This window comes from Rissa tridactyla, chromosome 17, assembly GCF_028500815.1.
Source record: "Rissa tridactyla isolate bRisTri1 chromosome 17, bRisTri1.patW.cur.20221130, whole genome shotgun sequence".
Lineage (NCBI taxonomy): Eukaryota > Metazoa > Chordata > Aves > Charadriiformes > Laridae > Rissa > Rissa tridactyla.
Window position 1 is genome coordinate 4,016,873 of NC_071482.1, and position 18,652 is coordinate 4,035,524.

The following is an 18,652-nucleotide window of genomic DNA, read 5'->3' on the forward strand; positions in this document are numbered from 1 at the left end:
CCTTTCTTCATGGCCCACAGGGGAACAAAACAAAACAAAACAAAACAAAACACCAAAAAAAAAAAAAGAAGAGGGGATCAGGAAACACTCACTTGGTCATGTCCTGAGCAATTCCCAAGATGCGAATGAGCCTAGGCTTCCTGCTGTCCCCTCAAATATGTTATTTTCCACTCCCACCTTTCTTCCTCCTACTTATCTCCCTCCCCGCTTGCCTTCTGAGGCTGACTGAGTCAACCGGTGCAGATTAGATGCCAAGCAATGCAGTCTCTGTACAAAGATTCAACTCCCACAGACAGACTAGAGAGATAAAAGCAGTCTAGTCAAACACTGTCCAGAGACAGCGCAGGGAGAGCTGGGGTCCCAGTGGCCCTGCCTGGGTGATGTCTTGAACTGGTGATACTCCAGCAACCGAACTGCAAGTACTAGAGGCGTAGGCACTGCTTTCTAGTGCAAAATACAAATGAAATGGGTCAAAATTTCCAAATTCTAATTCCCAAATTAGATCAACCAATGGAAACCCTGATTCAGGCATCAAAGACCTGCTGCTCAGAGGCATGATGAAACAGCCTCCTCTTTACACCACTTTACCGGGACCTAGCGCTCCCAGGCAGATAACGACAAACACTGTGCCAGGTACAGGAACGCTCATATTCCCTTGCTACTGATACACTCATATGCAAACATACCTCTACCCAGTGGTAAATACACAAAACCATTTCCCCTGCCATTGAAGAGTAGGAATTTCTACCATTTAACGATGCAGATGAACGGTACGCAAAACTGTTAGCATTACTGCAGCTACCTGAACCCACGCAGAGAACCTGTGGCAGTTTGGAAGGTAATGTCCCATGGGAAACGTGGACAGAGCCTACCTCTGCAAAACCTGCTGTAACAACACATACTGTGGGTAGGCAGAGCTGCCGATCTGCAGCCATGCCATTCAGTCTACCCTTGTAACGCTCTCCTGTCACTTCAAACAGCACTGTTTTCCCCTTGAATGATACAGAGGACATCATGGCATACGCCGGGGTAAACAGTTCAGTGGCAAAGTGCCTGTCCCATCTGCAGACCTCCAAATGACCCTGAATGCAGAGGTACAGAACAGCTTTCCACGTTCGTTTGGCCCATCTCTGGTTACATGATAAGAAATGAAGTTGACACAGCAATATAAACATTATTACTGACAATGTTAAGATAGACGCTGGGTGCAGGTCAGGCCGTAGTATCCAGGGGATACTCTATAACAGTAGCTGTCATATTTATCTCTGGCTTCTTCAGAGCCAGTTTTAGTAGCTGGAGACAGAGCACACAAAAGGACTATTCAGTGCAGTCCATGATCTGAAATAAAACAGATGCGTTGTGGAAGTTTGCAAACTCCCCGGCACAGAAGGTTGGCAGATCTCCGCTCCGTAACTAAGGCCCATCTTCTTGGCAGCATCAGGAGCCCTTCCGTAGCCCTGGTGCCAGTGGTACTGCTCATGCTGTTTGATGAAGGACAGTCTGGAGGACAAAGCACTTAGCTTGGCACTTAACGGGGATGCAGAACTAAACCAAGGCTCAGAGGCCACCCGAGCTTTTAAACGCTTCCACAAATTTTGGCTGGTAAGGGAAGGTTTCTTTTGCTTTTTCCTCTGTTCTGGCAAATTACTGAGCAGAATGGGAAAGCCCATTGCAGCAAAAGCTATCATCTGACTTGCTGGTAGTTTTACTCTATGTAAAAAACCCGAGAGGTCAAGGTGCAAAGAATGCATACGGAGGTCAGATTTCAGAGACTGCAGCATGGCATGAAGCACTTTTGAAGATCTAGTAAAAGAAGATACAGTAAATCGGGTATAAGATCAAGGACTGATTTGAACAAGGTCAGTTGTCTATCTGGAAAGCATAAGAAAGATTCAAATCCTTTAATTGGGAAAAAAATTACATCCCAGTTTGACATGAATTTCATACCCATTTTAAGACCAATCCGAAAATGCTTTTGTTCATAGCTGGTATTTCAGGAATGAGTACAACCAAAGGCACCTGGTCTGGTTTTACGGACTGAAATGCTTTTGGAAAGGAATCAGATACGATTTGGACAAAAACAATGGAGACCCAGACACGGAGGCTGCCCTGGGAGAGTATACCAGCTGTCTGCTCAGTTTCAAACCTCTAATCATATTCTTGGAGAGAAAGCAAGGGGACCTGTTAGGGGTTGCTGAGCTCTGTGCTCGGGGCCAGGTCCAGACGGTGGAGCCAGCGAGCATGAGTCCTCCCCACGCAGAGGCAGCTCCATCGCCTCAGACTTAAAATTCTGGCACCAGGACAACAGTAAATGAGACGGAGCCTCTGAACAGACACCAAGGGCTGGGAACAAGGCAGAGGGATTAAAAACAGCAGCACGAGCAAAGATGAAATCCTGGAACTCGGGAGAACAGCAGGAGGAAGCTTGGCAGCGCCCAGATAGGCGAGGCACCTGCTGGCACTGAACGCAGAGGACTGCGTTTAGTAGGCAAGAGGTCCCACCGTCAGCCAGCATAAATCAGCCCTGTGTCTCGCTGGCAGCCTGGCCGTGCTCAGGCACAACAGTTTTACGGCCCCGCTCCAGTGCTGATGGCTTGATCCCACAAACAGAGGCAGTGCACTGCCTGTGTTAATGTGATGTGCAGGATGGACAGCAGAGGAATCCAGGCTAGTGGTAATGAGAGCGCTGCCACAAAGGAAAATAAATCCTTGGAAAGAAACGTATAAAACTACTACCATGCTCTCCTTCAACTCTTTAAATCCTCACCCCTGCTTACAAACTACCCAGCAGCATTCAATGGCTGGCAGGCTGCAAACTCTCTGCTCTACAAATCATTTCATGAGAACCTGGTATTCTCCTTTTCAACTTACTTGGGCCATGTGTTGCCTCTCTGTGATGAGTGGACACTACATCTTGGCTTGCACACATCTCAACAAAGCACAGGCAATTAGTTGAGACCCCTTGTTAAGAGCATAGTCTTCTTAGGCTCCACAGCAGATCAGCAGCACCTCCAAAGGTGATTGAGCCCATCCCATCAACTCTGAGAGCTTTGTGCAACTTACTTAGGTACCGGTATTAACCACCAAAAAGCAGGTGGGGTGAATTAATCCAGGCCTGTGCACGTGCGGTTCTGATTGGTATATAGGGCGTCCTGTTGCTGCTACTAAGTAGTAAAATGCCAAACATGGCTCATACCAATTCCACCTCTCACTAATATGTTTTGTCAGCTCATCTTAATCTGAAAATAAACCTTTAAGCGCTGGGAGGCATCCTGGTTTCTAATTATGCTCAGTCTGATTTTGTGGTCTCATATGCCTATTTAGTCAAGTTAACCCGGCTCACGCTGTTGCTAGCTTCAAACATATGTACTTGAAATCAGTTTTTCCACTCAAAAAAGATAACGTCTACAGTTTCCTCCCCTCAGATAAGCTTAAGAAGAAAAGAAAATGAAGTATGTCCCTGCCACCCAATATACACGTGGTTCTGTATCCCATCTCCACAACAGCTCCCAAACCAGGACACCCCACACAGAGATCTGGCATCTTTCTCTCCAGCACATTTAAAAGCCTGCACAGCAGTGTCCTGAATCCGTCCCCTTTCTGCTATTCCCTTGGCTCTCCCCATGATCAGCAGGAGAGATGGACACTTTCAGAGCAATAGTCAATCTGCCTGAGTCGCCTTTTGCACCCGTTTATTTCTCTCCACTCACAGGACTGTGACCCAGGTGGCCCAGACACACGCCTAATATTAGACAGAACCAGTCTTCGACTAAGGGAGTTTGCACATACAGTACACAAGAGATATACATAAACTATAAAACACTATGCATCTAAAAAGTTTTCAGTCTCAAAGTAAGCAACAAATATAAAGCACGAATGGTTTACACTGGCACCTGGTCTTCTCAGCAGCTGAATATGCATAAACCATGTTGAAGTTAACTAAAGGATTGATCAAAGCACCAGGAAGCCATCCTAAAACTGAGTTCTGGTTATGGGAACTGTAAGGAAGTTAAAACTTCTAAACAGGAGAAGTAAATCCCAACTGCCAGATTAGGGAATAAATTCTCCTGAAGCCACCAGCTGCAGAACTGGCCCTATCTGAAATTCTTTCAAAGAAAGCAAATTGCATTCTATTTCTTAGGAACTGCCCCAGATCTTAGCTGCATATTACTGGCATCCAAAGACAGATATCATAGCACAGGATGCTGCAAGGGGTGAATCAGAGAACAAAGAATTCATGGATTTCTAAGCCAACACAAAAGATTTTGATAAGCTGCTGTTCATTACCACCATTATTATTTGTATTTTCAGAGATGTCACAGTGTTCTCAGCACTTTGCAAACAACAAGCCAGAATTCACAGACTTTTCCAAGCAAACTACCTAGTGCAGTTAATGCAAAAACCCAAAGGCCATCCAAAAAAGCAGAAAATTTAAAGCTGACTCAGTCTGCCTCATTACAAAGCACTTTCTGAAACTTTTTTTTCATCGACCGTTTACTTAGTACAAAGCATTTGATCTAGTACCATGTTTAAAATCGTTTAAGCCTTACAACCGTGTAATTCCTTTCTGATACAAGTTAATTTCAGTTGTGGCATTTTCATCACCTTTAAATCCATATGCAGGGTCTGACTGAGTTACCACGGATGCTACTCTCAGAACTCTGACAGTGACGCCAGGGAAAAGGTACTGACCTGTCGTGGTGGTGACGTGTAATGCACAGCACTTGTGTTCCCTCTGAATACAACTTGAACCTCGCCTCAGTCTTACTTCCTTTGCGGTGGCATTCCCTTCTCATCCAGCTGCCAAAAGGAGATCTGAAATTAACAGAATTAACATCCGTCAGTTATGCCCTCTTTTTTTCCTGCTCAGCATCCAAAACCGTATCTTAGATAAACAAACAAAACAAAACACTTGGCCTGAACCAAATCCTGGCTCCAAACAAACCTGGATAAGACATTTGTGGCTGGGCTCTGTCATATTAAACCCAGTGAAGTATATTTGCCTCAGATCTGTCCGTTACTACGATATCTGGACCCCAAACCATTTGGTGGGTTGGGTAATGGCTTTTGGCATCTTTCAGGATGCGGCCCAGGGCTATGACTGCATTCTGGGGTCAGGGACACCCCAGTTGTGTCTGAGACCCAGAACCACTGAGCAGCGCAGAGGACGATTCACTCAGGTTGGTTTTACACGAGCAGTCCAGCTATCGGGATCAGAGCATCTCTGTGACCCTGTGCCGTAGCTAACTGAAGTCAGGACTAGCTTTGCGATCTCTTTCTCCCCATGGAGATGCCCTTAGGCCTGGACAAATCTCACTTACCTTTAGGGACCTGCCTGAGGTACATCAGGTGAGGGACGTCCCCAAGGCACTCATGTGAGAGAGGTACCTTTGGCGATGTCACGCTCTCACCATTAGCTACAATGCCTTAGGGCAATTCAAGCCAAATGGTCTAAGCCAGACAGTGCCTCAGATCCAGCTCTTACTTTGTGCTGGCTTATCCTGGCTGCTGTTTGGCCCACACCCAAAACTGCAGTACCTGGGGAAGCCTGCATCACAAGCCAGGCTTTCCAAACAGCATTACCTGCGAAGCTGTAAGGACACATGCATATCTTCACGTCTCATACAGCACATCTTTCCTTCCCATTGAGTTTCCATCAGTGCTCTAGCTTCCAGGAAACACAAGGGATTTGCTGTGGCATGTGGGACTTGAGGGCAAGACATATGGCTAAAATCACAGAGGGTGAGAGGCTGCAGAGCTCTGAACGGGCTGCCTTGTCTTTTCGGTTACCACCGAGCTCAAATTTTGCCTAAAAGGGATTAATTAACATTGGACAACACCACAGCGGTTCCTCATCAGCTCTGGAGCAGAGGAGCCCGTCACTATTGTGATACAACATTAAAGGGCTGGGTCCAGAACGTTATTCTGGCAGGAAGACGCGTGCACCAGGCCAGAATCTGAGATGCTGGGTGAGCTGGTTGTAACTCTGGTGGAGATACTCCAGGCTTACCCCGGTGTCACTGAGATCAGCCCTGGCCTGCAGCCTTTGAGGAGAGCTCCATCCTGTCGTGCAGATGGTTCGCCTTCTAATTTGGAGGGGCTGAATGACTTTTCAAACCTTTGATTCCTGACTGATGTATTCACTTCAGGAGACACAAAAGTACAAAATCTCAGCATGGAGTGACTCCCGTGCTTTCTTTTTCTTTCCTTCCCACCCCCGGACCCCCGCCCCTTGTCTTTTCTTTTCTTCTCTCCCTGGACAGTTTTATAATTTTGGCATGCGGCCAGAATGTCTGTCCTTATTAGCTTGGGCTGGCTGTGAAACACCTGCAGCCCATTATAGCAGAAGGATGAAAAAAATCAGTTGTCATAGGTAAAGTAATGACCACTTATTTCTTTGTTTTAACATGCTAAAAGGACAGTTGAGAGGAGAAGCAAAAAATGACATAGCTTCACCATCACACCTGCCATTGACTGGACTCAACTGTAGGCACTGGGTCATGGTTTTATCTGATAAGTGACTCCAGTAAATTGCTGTCACTTCACACCAGCGAGGGTTCCAGTTTATTTAATATGACATGCACTTGCTGCATTTGAATAGTGTCTTATGCACCTTTTTTTAATTTATGTCTTTATTATGAACTAAATAGGCACTAGGAGGAAACTTCCCTCTGGGCAGGTTATAACTAGACTGCCTACTGGCATATCCCTCTCATAGCCCAGCTGGTACTGGCTGCAAATACTGCCAGATCCAGCAGAGCCTCCATAATGGCAAGGCAAAAGGGCTTCAGATGGGACAGACACTTCTGAGTCCCACGGGCCGCTGCCTCAACCAGAAGAAGGGCTGCACATGCAAAACACTGACCAGGGTATAGACAGTGATGCAGAAGTGGTACTCGGAGTATCACTGGAGCTCTTGGTTCTGGCGCTGTGCAAAACCTTTTAATAATAAACACAGAAATTCCTGTGATCTAGGTACGCAGCAACACTGGTGAGACAGTGAGAGGTAATACTTACTCCCGCAGCTCACAGCCTAGAGAACTCCATCTTACCTCAAAGACCAGCTAATTGTATTTCTGCAGGACTATCCATCTGGAGATGCGCCCTACTTATGATTACAAAATCCTGCTTCAAAAGATGTATTTGTACACAAGGATGGCTGTTACTCAGAAGAGGTGCTTGGTGCCTGCTAAGATGTTGACAGTAAAGAGATCAAGACGTCCTTCAGATCCCCTACTGTTTAGCAGTGCCACAACCAAAACACACCTGGACTGAAGGAAAGGCCACAATCAGACCTCCTGGTACATATGTCTCACTGAAGGTGCGTGCATCATCGTAGGGGATGCCAGAGAGAGGGGATCCGGGAGGACAGCTAGAGGCCTAAATAATTTATTCTGCTCTTGAACTCCGACAACAAAGTAGGTAGCTTAAATGCTGCTCCAACAGTTTCGCTACTGAAAGCAGACTCGCTCTCTAAGGACTAGATGGTATTTCAATCCCAACAGCCCATTCAGTGAAAATGCCACCGTTGGGACATCAAGAAACCCAGAGTTCCTTCCAAAACTTTGCTGTGTTTTAATCAAACTTACTTGTCTAGCTGCAAGGCAGTTGAGACATTTACCCCAGCAGCCGACATTTTTTGTTCTGCATCAAGTTAACTGCAGCCATTTTATAAAAAAAAAAAAATAGGAAAAGAAAAACTTGTCACCACAAAGGACTCTGCCAAATATTCCCACTGCTCTCCTGGAGCACCGCAACACAAGTCTGCTGTTGCACACAGGTCTGACTATTTGCATTTTTAATAATTCAAGAGTTTAATTAGTATCATGGCCTTAATCAGAGGCTGAAAATACAGCTGAAGTCATCAGAGCTTAATTAGTTTTTAAAAAAAAAAATCTGCAGTCTGAAAATGTCTCTACTAACATGAAAGTCTGTCCTTAGCTTGAAGCTTTGGGTTTCAGCTGAGCTTTTACCTGTTGCTTCTGATTTCCTGTGCCAGCACACCTTGGAGTAATTCAAAATCGCCAAACAATACTGAGTCAAATCAGTGGGCTTCCCTGTTTATTCCTATAAACTGTATACACCTTTCTTAAACTGGACTCAGAAAAAAAATGACCAGATTGAAGAGAACATCTTAAATTAATCCAGGTATATCCCACAAGCTGCATGTGAACTTCCCCTCTACAGGAAATACACCATTCTTAGAACATCAACAAGTATTCGACCTTCTTCAGTCAAGTCGGCAGGAACACAGTCCGGAGAGAAATAACTATGTATGGCCAGAAAAATCCCCATTTAGTAGTGGAACTGCCCTGTGTGGGAGCTAACTCTGGTCCCACTGGTTGGGTGGAGAAGCACAGGAGTTCTGGTGCTGCTTCCCTTCTTGAGTGCAAGGGATGGATGTGGTCTCAAGGGGAATTACCACCGATTTGGGCTGAGGGAATCTGAAGCCCTGGCAACAGCCGTCCATTTACTCGCTGGACAGATTGATAGCATTGTACAGGACATCCTGGATGAACTTTTTCAAACAATATGTGATTTAATGGTGGGATTCATCACCACCCAATGCAGTGGAGGCCAAATATATAAACAGGTTCAAAAATGGATTAGCAAAATGCATGGAAGATAGGTCAATCACAGACAATTAAATATGGTAATCCGGATGCAACTTCCAGTTCAGGAAGTTAGTCGGTCTGATGCCCTTACACCTCTGATTTACTTGTAAAAAGGAAGCCAGAAAAATTCTCCCCATGCCAAAACTGTCCCTTGGCTCTAAGCATTAGCTAGAATCACAATAAATTCTTTTTTTTGGCAGGGGGAGGGGGATACATTTTCTTTCAGTAATGATATTACGGCATGCTATTTATTTCCCTCTGCAGCTCCTGAACCTCTGTGTAACCTCCCATCTTCCTGTCCCCTTAGGAATATCACAAATAAATTAGTGAAACCTACTGGAAGATGATAGCAATCACAGATACCACTAAATTCCATTTAGCAAGGAATTAGGAATCCAATCACTTATGTACGTAGGAAAGGTTTGACTGGATCATACTGAAAAAACATTCTGTCTTTGAGAATACTGGACCAGAGGAAGATGCTGGAAACTCAAGATGGAAAAATATAAGTTGGTTTGCCCGCAGAGAAAGTTTCTTGTAACCCCAGGACAGTTACTGCTTGATTTATTCCCAACACATGCCTGTGCAGAGACTAGTTTTATATATATAAAATACACACACAGAGTACATGTCATACTGCACTGTTATGTATCCCCATCCCCTTTGAATCCCGCTAAACTCCTGCAAACTCTTGACCTAAAGAGCAGCTTATGGCACAGGTTATCTGCTCTCTGCTCGTCTTCTTACCTGCTGCAAGCATTTCTATCCTTTGTCTGGTTTTGAAGGTGTTTAGGGGGTTTGCTGGAGAGCAGAGGACAAGATGACAAATGAGCTAACGTACAGCAATGGAATGTAAGTGAGTCTCAGCTATTTTTAATTAAGAAGCGATGACAGCTGACTAAATTCCCTGACACTGCAGTTAAAGGCTCCCTGACCCAGACATTATTGGACACACTCCTAAGACCAATATATATTGGTCCCGACGGTGCTTCTATTATTGTCCCCGCCGTCTCGACAGATGCAGGACTAACAAAATCTATGTCTATTATCAGCATGCAAATAGTGAGATAAACGTGTGAATGCTTATGAGCAGGAGGAGGCAGCAGGTGAGAGGAGGACAACGAAGGTCATTTTCAAGGGAGTGCTGAAAGTGCCAATGTTTGGTTCCAATAAATGTTCAAAAGGTTTGGACAAATTTAACTGCCATTTTCATTTTTGGTTGGTTAAACCAATGATAGATTGACCATGAGAGAGGCAGAGAGACAGAAAGAACATTTCCCGCTGTAAGGCAGATAAAAGATAAGAGGCAAAGCAGTATGGTGCCTTGGACTGGCTTTTCTCAGCCCACAGATCACAGGGAGGGCTCAACTGAGAAAGATTTTCTTCTAATTCCCAAACCAGAGAGCCCAGCAACCTGACGAAGTGATCTGGATTTTGAAGGATAGGGATTCACCTGGCTTCATACAAGGACTCCTTAGCAAAAATGAGAATACAGTCAAGGCGTCCAGCTCCCGCTGTCACAACAGACTGGCAAGAAACTGACTTTCAACAACAGACTGTCTTGGAAAGATGTCAAGAGGAAAATACCAACCACAAAAAGACAATGCAAAAGTCACTTTTGTTCTCAGGGCTTGCACAGAAATGAATCCAGCAGCAGACGCCTTTACCTTGAGCTCACTGGTTGGTTTTAGTAGGACAGACAAAGAAAAGATTCCCTTCTACCCTTTCCAAAGGATCATGGAGAAAAGGGGCAAACTGGCACACGCGGCAAAGCCACACAAATCACGTACAAACTTGGCGTGAGCGAGACAAATACATTAAGGAACATCATCAGGAACTTTCCAGCATGGTTGCAGGGTGGGAGGGAGAAAGAGGTGCTTTCTGCTGTTGCTAAGACAGTTCCCCAGCCTTGCTCTCCCCCAGCCCAATCCACGGGCTTTCTCCTCTCATTGGCTCCCCAGCTCCATCGAACGACCGTGACAGCTTTTCCTCCTCCTCGCCCTATTGGCTTTTGCCTATGGGCTATTATCAGGGGAGAGCAAATTGGACACGTAATCAATAGTTTGCAAGAAGGAACAGGGCTGTGCGATGCTACATTTGCATTAAACCTCTTGCCGCCTATGTCTCTGCATTCAGATAAGCAGGGATTAGCCGTGCTGGCCATGCTGGCAGAGGTGAGCGGAGATGGCAGAATGATAGCAAAGCAGTGCTACAGTGAGCTGCCGGCAAAAGGCAGCCACTGCACACTCCAGTCCTGAACTTCAGGCCAGGCTCTACCTGATGAGAAGCTCAGATCCCGACCTTGCAGGCAAAGCAGCATGATTCAAGGACCATCAGCATCCCGCCTGAGCACTGAGCAAACTGCTGTCCCCGGCTTGGGTAGTCATTAGGCTGCAAAAATAAGGAAAAGGTGTATAGCAGGGGAGAAATCTTGCCTGCAGTACCATAAATGATGCCCTCTCCAGTAAGCTTTTAGAAAGTTGCTTGGTCTGAAGGTATCTAGAGGCCCTCTAGGGCAGGCAGAGAGCATGGAAACGCTCCACAAGGCCAGAGAAAGTTTCCCTGGCTTGAACCAGGATGATCGGTGACAGTCAGATACTGCAACAGTGCTGCTTGCTTGCTGCCGGCCTTCAGAAATTCGGGAACAGTGGTTCCTTCCTCTTGCAGCATCCCTGTCAGCTTGGCCCTCCCCAACCCACCAAAACCGTAGGCAGCAAAACACAGCAGCAGCAGGACACCTCCCCGGTCCTACCACAGACCAGGTCAAGGTCTGGAACCAGATGCAGAGAAGAGGCAGATGAGTTGGAACAAGTTTCCAACTACAAGCAAAGCGGGCTTGAACTGACACCATGCATCGGTGAAACATCAGTGCAAAACAACTAGATATTGCCAATGGCTTTAAAACCAACTGTGAAATAAAACTTACTTGTCGGTGATGGGGACCTCGGACAACAGGGCATAAAGCGCATGACCAAGTTGAGTGTGAGGACCTACTGAACTGTCCTCAGGCCTTAAAGCTTTGCAGTTGAACTTGCCCAAGTAAGGCAGCTGATGAAATATCCCCAGGCACATTGAGACGCTGGTGAAATAGCAACCCTTTGGCTATTTTCTTTCACCACACAGGTGAGTCAGCATCCGGACTACGGAAGAAAAACTGGTGTTTCCTTTTCTGTTCAGGACTGCAAGTGACTGGCAGAAAGAGCTCAGTCCAGTTCCTAGCCTGCTCTTAATAGACATGTATACAGACTACACGAGGTCAATGAACCCAGCTGTGGTTGGATGCACATACATTGGATGTATCCTGTCCCCTAAATACTAGATCTTCCTAGCCTGGACAGTCCACTTGCTCTCTGTCCTTCACGTTACGCAAAAGTTCAGTTAGGAAGAGTTATAAATCAAACTGTTTTCTATGGAAATTTCCACAGCTAATCTATTTGTTTATTTCAGGGGTGAGGGCGGTTGGACACAAAACATTGGGTCGGTTAAAAAAAATCCTAGAGTCTGACCTGAATAAATCCCTTTTTACGAAATCCACGGGGAGGTTTCTTCAATATAAGATGAAGCTTCAAGTTAAAAGGAGGAAAGAGAAGAAAAGAGCGCGCATAAAAATCAGGTTCAAATCCCTGCTTGGCCTCACTCAGTAAAGACTGTGAATTAGGTCTACAGTTACTTAAATGGCTTCAAGTATTTTGGGATCTCTCTCCAGTTTGTATGATCTAAGTTTCATCCTGAGGCACAACAGGAAGAATGTTGCGAGCTCTCAAAAATGTTCATGACTTCGGACAAATACATTATACCCAGCTTCAAAACAAATCTGTTCTCTTTTTGATCTTATGTAATAGTCTAGATGTCTGTGTTTTGATTCCTCCCAATTGTGCACTCAAACTGGTACAGAGCTCCATGAAAGAAAATTAATGGACTGGAAGGAAACCTGCACTTTTTTTTATATTTCTAAACCATGTGCCTCTTTTACAGATACCTTTACAGAGAAGAAAAGCATGAAATTTAGCAACAACCGAGATGATAAAAACGAACTCCAATAAGAACTCCTATCATGAGTTAAGCCTGCTTCAACTACTCAAGAACATAGAGCTTATGAACGAAGCCTTTTTGATCAATAAAAGCTTTTTAAATAAAATTAAAGTTCTTGCAGACTAATTCAAAAAGCAACCTGCAATGGAATAGATTTGGTCCCCGACAGCCTGGGATCAAACTTGTTTTCTCCTTACTATTAGTGCCTACACAACAATGTTTATCTGGACCCATCGCTGCAGATGGAAAAATAATTAGATTCTTACCATGAACATGTGGGAAATAGCCAACACAAAGGCAGAGCTGGCATTATAACCTATGCTCCTATGACTATCATGGTGGTCGGTTCGCTTTTGAGCGCTCACTGCACCCAGGGAGGAAGGTGCGCTCTCTTACCTGGCAACATGTTCAGTGCTGCGTGACCGCGTCGTACCTGTCCTCACGAGAAAGGCAAAGAGGATGAGCGTGCACTTCTTCACCTCCAACACTCCACAGGCACAACCTGGGGTAACAGGAATAAAACATACATAAATATAAGGAATAATATGACGGATGACCCGACAGAAAACCCCAAGCCCAAGTGGAGTAAAAATTGTGTCCATAGTGCTATTTCCCCACCCCATTTCTGCTTATCATGACGTATCTGCTTCTGGTCCAGGGCTTGGACCTCAGGGCCTCCAGGCTGCCATTTGCCACTTGTCTGGCATAGCTGATAGGGAAAAAGGAGCCAAGAAACCTGAGAGCTATCTCTGAACCAACAGCCTGTGCTCACAGATTCAATATTGTTTTCAGATCTCCAGTTTGAAAGGTTTTCATAACTCCCAGTGTATTTCTTTTCAGATTTGTCTTGTCTTAAAAATTACTGAAATGTCAGTCGTCTTGTCGTTTTTGTTATAGAGACGAAACTATTTTCCATATGCATTTCAGAATTTTTCAAGAGAAAAAATCCAAGGATACAGCCATCCTCACTTAGCACATTGTATAACTGTCCACGAAGGGATTTGATTTCTGTCTATCTGCTTCTGGTTTGTTTCCCAGCTCCATTTCATTAGTACAATTTCTCAAGAAGTTCATATCATTAATAAAGCCAAACCGCAGGAATACTTCTCATAACTGCTCTATTTCTCTGATGCCAAAAGCTAGTAAAAGGTCTCCAAACTTCAATTTTGTCTTTAAATAGTTCTATGCAAGGTAACTCAATGTTATTAGTCCCATTTTGCTATTAAACAGAGGCACAGAGGAGTGCTAAGAATTGTCCCAGGCCATAAAATAAGCAGAAAAAGACAACCAAACCCTGAGTCCTGATGCACAGCCTCTTGCTCTGTCCCAGTGGACAACATTCTTTCCTATGATTACTAAAAATATTGGGGTCTTCTGTGAAACGGGCTGGGATGCTAATTTTTGAGGTGAAATGACCAACTCAGCATGGGAAATCGTATAAGTGAATATAATACTCTCAACATCCTGAACTCTTGTACAATAAACAGCTTAACAACATGTTTCCCACAGAGACACCTGTATTTTAGTAGCAGATAAGAAATGACACATGTATATACATAGCCATATTTTCTTTTTTCTATCTATACACACACATATATATCCATATATGCACAAACATAAAATACATGCGCATATATATATATATATATATCAAAGTTATTAAAATTAGAAGGAACTTTGATGTTGGACTCAGCATGGTTTGAAAAAATGCTAATTACACCCCGGCACAGCTGTGGGAATGAACTGCCTGCTCTGTGCACAGCACTTTAGGCACATAAAATGCAAAGACCTATTTGGATGAGAGCACGGAGTGCCAAGGCGTTTCCCTCAAGGTGCTGCTTCTCCGCCATCACACCTATCACCTGCCCACGAAAATGAACTTCCCACATCTCCACGGGTCAAAACTTGAGCCCTTTTCCTGAGCATCTGCCACCCCACGATACTCGTTCGCTATCACCACAACACCTGGCTACCTAACAATTAAATTTTTTGTAATTGAAGTGCAGACATATCTAAATAAGCCAGGAGGAGATGGCTAGATGCCTTTGGTACTAATACTAGTGCTCTCATGAACGCTGACTCTTAAAGCAAAACAAGTAAAAAAGAATAAGTAAACTAACAAGTTTCTAGACTCATTTGTTTAGAATGACAGATCGACAAAGATAGTAATTGTTTTTAATTTTTTTTTTTTTTTTTAACAAACAGCTTTTTATAACTCATAACCCAAAATAAGCCCTGACCCAGCTGCGGTGCCATGTTAAACAGTAATTACTCTATATAAGGCTGACCAAATGGGAATATTTGTGGGCCAGCGGAATGAAATTATTTTAGGACTTACACAAACTTTCTCTGGGAGTGGTGAGACTAGCTGTGGGTAATGTGGCGTACCTAAGAAACAAGCGGACACAGGAGGGTTTTTTCTCTTCTTCTTCCAAGCCTCCATTAGAACTCACTGGGTGACATTAAATGACTTTCCCAAATTTCTGCTCAAGGGAAAAGTAAAAAAATAAAGAAGTAGAAGTAAGATTTGTTTACCCCTCTATAAAAGAGGCTTCACTATGTCACTGTACATATTTTGAGATTCTCCCTCAACCTGGTTACCTGTCATGCCTGCTAAACCCCACTCAAACATATGGCAGAACATAAGTAAGCAAAGGTGCAAAGCAAGACCCTTGTAATATTTCATTATAGTGGGGGGAAAAAAGGAAAAAAAACCAATCAAGCCTCATCTCCAGCTCTTACCTACCATTCATGTTGCTTCACCATGACCTACTGTGCAACATCAGCTACTGAAATGTCCATCATCAGGCATTTTCCTGGCTAGGACTGTCACAGGCACCTCTCTTCCAACCCAGCCCACACGCTACACAGATGGTCCCTTGCCACTTCGCTGCCACAAAGCCAAACCCTTCACGGAGACTGGCCTCACAGCAAGTTGGACTTTTTTGCTTGACCTTTGCTTGAAATGATGCTAAACTACATCAAAACACATTGCAGAGTAATTTTTCACCCTGTCTACACTAAGGATGTGCTCGCACTCCTGATCTTTTGCCAATGTTTGGGCCCACTGAATCCGTTCTGCTCAGGATAAAGGAGGAAGAGCTCATAAATCCAAACTCTCTCGTCCTCTCAAAGACTCTGTTCATCCTTTCAAAGTGCCTGATTTTGAAGCAGGTGAGGCAGCGCAGCCTGCAGAGAAAGGAACAAAAGTCCTCTAACCTGGGGCATGACCTGCCTTGTAGGAGGGTGGGGATCTCTGTGGGGAATCCTAGAAGAAGAGGCTGACAGATCTTTCAGAGTGGCAACGCTCGGTTCAAAAAAACTGCAAAAATTAGTGGCATGCCATACTGGTGCAAGTGGCAGTTTTCCAGTTTCCAAAATATCCCTCCTCCTTATGTCACGGTAAAACGGAGCAAAAATGGAAAGTGGTTAAGCAAGTAGGAACATTGCAATTCAAAATAGAATCAGAAAGGATTAAAGCAAATACCCAGACTGTTCTAACCTGTGTTTACAGCCCCAATACTGTACCAATTCCTGTTATTTTCAGGGGGTTCTTCCTGTGTTGTAACATTCTCTCTGGGATTAAACTTGGCCCATGCAACATATGACTCATCTGACTACAAGTCCCTGGGCATGTGCTGCAGGTTTTGCAGATGCTTGTCACTGACAAGGCATCCTACAGCTTCAGAGCCCAATGCAGCACATTACACGTGGGTTTTTGTTGGAGGGGTAGGAAGCAAATGACAGCATCTGCCTAACACTAAATTTTCAGCCTTAATTAAGGACTTCAAAAAAAAAGTCAATTTTCTGAGCAGGATGGTGGGTGGAAAATAAAATAAAGCTAGTTTTTAACGATCTCAGTGAAACTCAAGTCCATTTCCTAGTTAATATGCACCCTTGCACCCAGGAATTTAAAAATTCGTTGCTATGGAACTCACGTTATCTGCAGCACCAAGCACCGACAATGGCCAAACTAATCCTGGGTAGGATCCTCTGCCTTCACTGATGTAAAACAGATTCGCTGTTTTCAGGTTTGCTTTTCATTCTACCTGACTTTCTGCATTCCAGAAGATAACTTCTTTTTATGTCTGCCTCTTATTAGTTCTTTGAATTACCTCCACGTTACGTGATTATTCAACACGGAGTCCACCCTGCTGTTCTTCATTCTCTTTCAATGACCTGCACAAGTGCCAGTACCATACTGATACTGACTTAGAGACACAGCGATGCCTTTAGAGTTACAGTGTTAAATTCACAGGTGAGATCAATTTTAGCTGCCGCAAATCACAAGATGTAGCAGGAGGTAATTCAAGAATAAAAATTCACAGAATAGAAAGAGAGGAAGAAAGAGAAAAAAGATAACCATGCAGAAGCAACAGACTTGTGTAATACACTGCAGCCTTATAGTACAAATATTGCACAAATATAGCAATGAGCTATAAAGCTTCTAAGCTCCTAATTACCAGTTCAATTCACAATTGGTAAGACTCTTCTAACAGAAAGGAGCAAAAAGCTAATCATTTCAGTTCACGGATGCTGAACATCTCACCTATAAACAGCTCCTCCTTAGGCTGTTTGCCAGTGGGAAGGAGCAACCATGAACTGGGAGAGCAGCTTCTGTTGTGCAGTTCAAGAAGGGACTTCACCACTATTGGTAGATCCTGAAAGAGAAGGAAATTCACGCTCAATAGTGGAATTAGATGTGCTTTCTGCATTTTACTGAGTCATTGAGTGCTGGAGAGCCCAGCTCTGTTCACATGCTGGAAGTTTGAAACATGCCTCAAAAGAGAGTGAGGCTAGGCCTAGAGAATTCAGGTATTTCAGGACATCGGTAAGTGCACAAGAGTCCAGCTGACCACAGTGGACATGCCTGTCAGTACAAGTTAATCAAAAGCCAGAGCCTCTGAATTAACGCCTGAGGCCAGAGGGGCTGCGCTGCCTTCTCCAGTGTTTGCCTACGGAAATCAGCAGAGTTACATCGGCAGAAGGTAGGGAGTTCAAGGTATTTGTCAGTCTTTCAGCATATACCTTACCTGTAGAGAAGCAGAGCTTCCTAACGCAGAAGCTGTGAGCCCTCAACTCAAAGCTCTGCTGACCATCAGGAGAGGCGGACTCCCACCTTCGGAGCCCTGATCTACTCCTTGATGCTCCACTGCCTAAGGGCAGCTCCACATTCATATTTCTGCTTTTTCTGGCTAAGACTGGACGCATGTGAATATCATCCTTAGTCTCTTCTTGTTTAGATACATATGAACCTGCAACCTTCCTTTAAACGCAATGAAGGTACACGTGACACAGAAATTACAAGATAATTAAAAAGAACCACAGAAAACAAATATACCCACCCTGTGTTCCATTGGGTTGCTTTAAAACACAATGCTGTGGTTTCTTCCTTCTCTCTCAATCTGTCACCAACGCTCGGCTACATGGGAGAGAACAAATTTAAATTAAACTCAAATGTTATGTTTAGTTCATCACTAACACCTTCTTAACGGTACTGAACCTTTTATATAGACACTTTGTGCTATAACCCCAAACTACAGGGCCAATAAAGACACAACAACTGAGAGCAGTTACAGACTTGGGCTATGTTCTGAATAAAAATATAAGAAAAGAGTAATAAAACAGCAACAAAACAAAAAAAAGAGTTCTGCAAAAGTTACTGAACCTCACAAGCCCAAAATCTTTGTTACAGTCTTTAAATCTGAGAGATGCATGTGTGTGACAGATGGCAGTTCCTGCAGATCAAGTAATACTCCACCTTGGTACCAATATTGTATTGTACGAATATTCATTAGTTAATTTCTATAATAACTGTGTTAGGTAGGATCATTAACACCGCCCCTAATTTTACTGATAAGTAGGTTGAGACAGAAGGGTGGAGAGGATTGTCTGAAGTGAATAAGTAAGTAACAATGAGAACTCCAAAGCATCCTCCCATCTCTGAGACCATGTAGGGTTTTTTTCAACTTAAAAAAAAAAGAATCTTTGGCACAGTTTGACCC

General features: G+C 44.1%; 1 long non-coding RNA gene across 13 annotated transcripts in view; it reads right to left on the reverse strand.

The window, feature by feature from the left end:
* The window catches only part of LOC128918748 (uncharacterized), a 93,229-nt gene extending 75,159 nt beyond the window's left edge, over window positions 1-18,070 (reverse strand). For 12 of the 13 annotated variants that reach the window (XR_008469697.1, XR_008469695.1, XR_008469696.1 and 9 more), the window contains exons 1-4: window positions 17,993-18,070; window positions 17,197-17,308; window positions 13,044-13,149; window positions 4,693-4,815 (exon numbers count right to left, since the gene is read on the reverse strand). This is a non-coding gene — a long non-coding RNA (uncharacterized LOC128918748). Of the gene's footprint in view, window positions 1-4,692; window positions 4,816-13,043; window positions 13,150-15,035; window positions 15,131-17,196; window positions 17,309-17,992 lie in introns of all 13 variants that reach the window. The other variant, XR_008469686.1, reaches the window with a different exon arrangement.
* Between the last annotated feature and the right edge of the window lie 582 nt (window positions 18,071-18,652).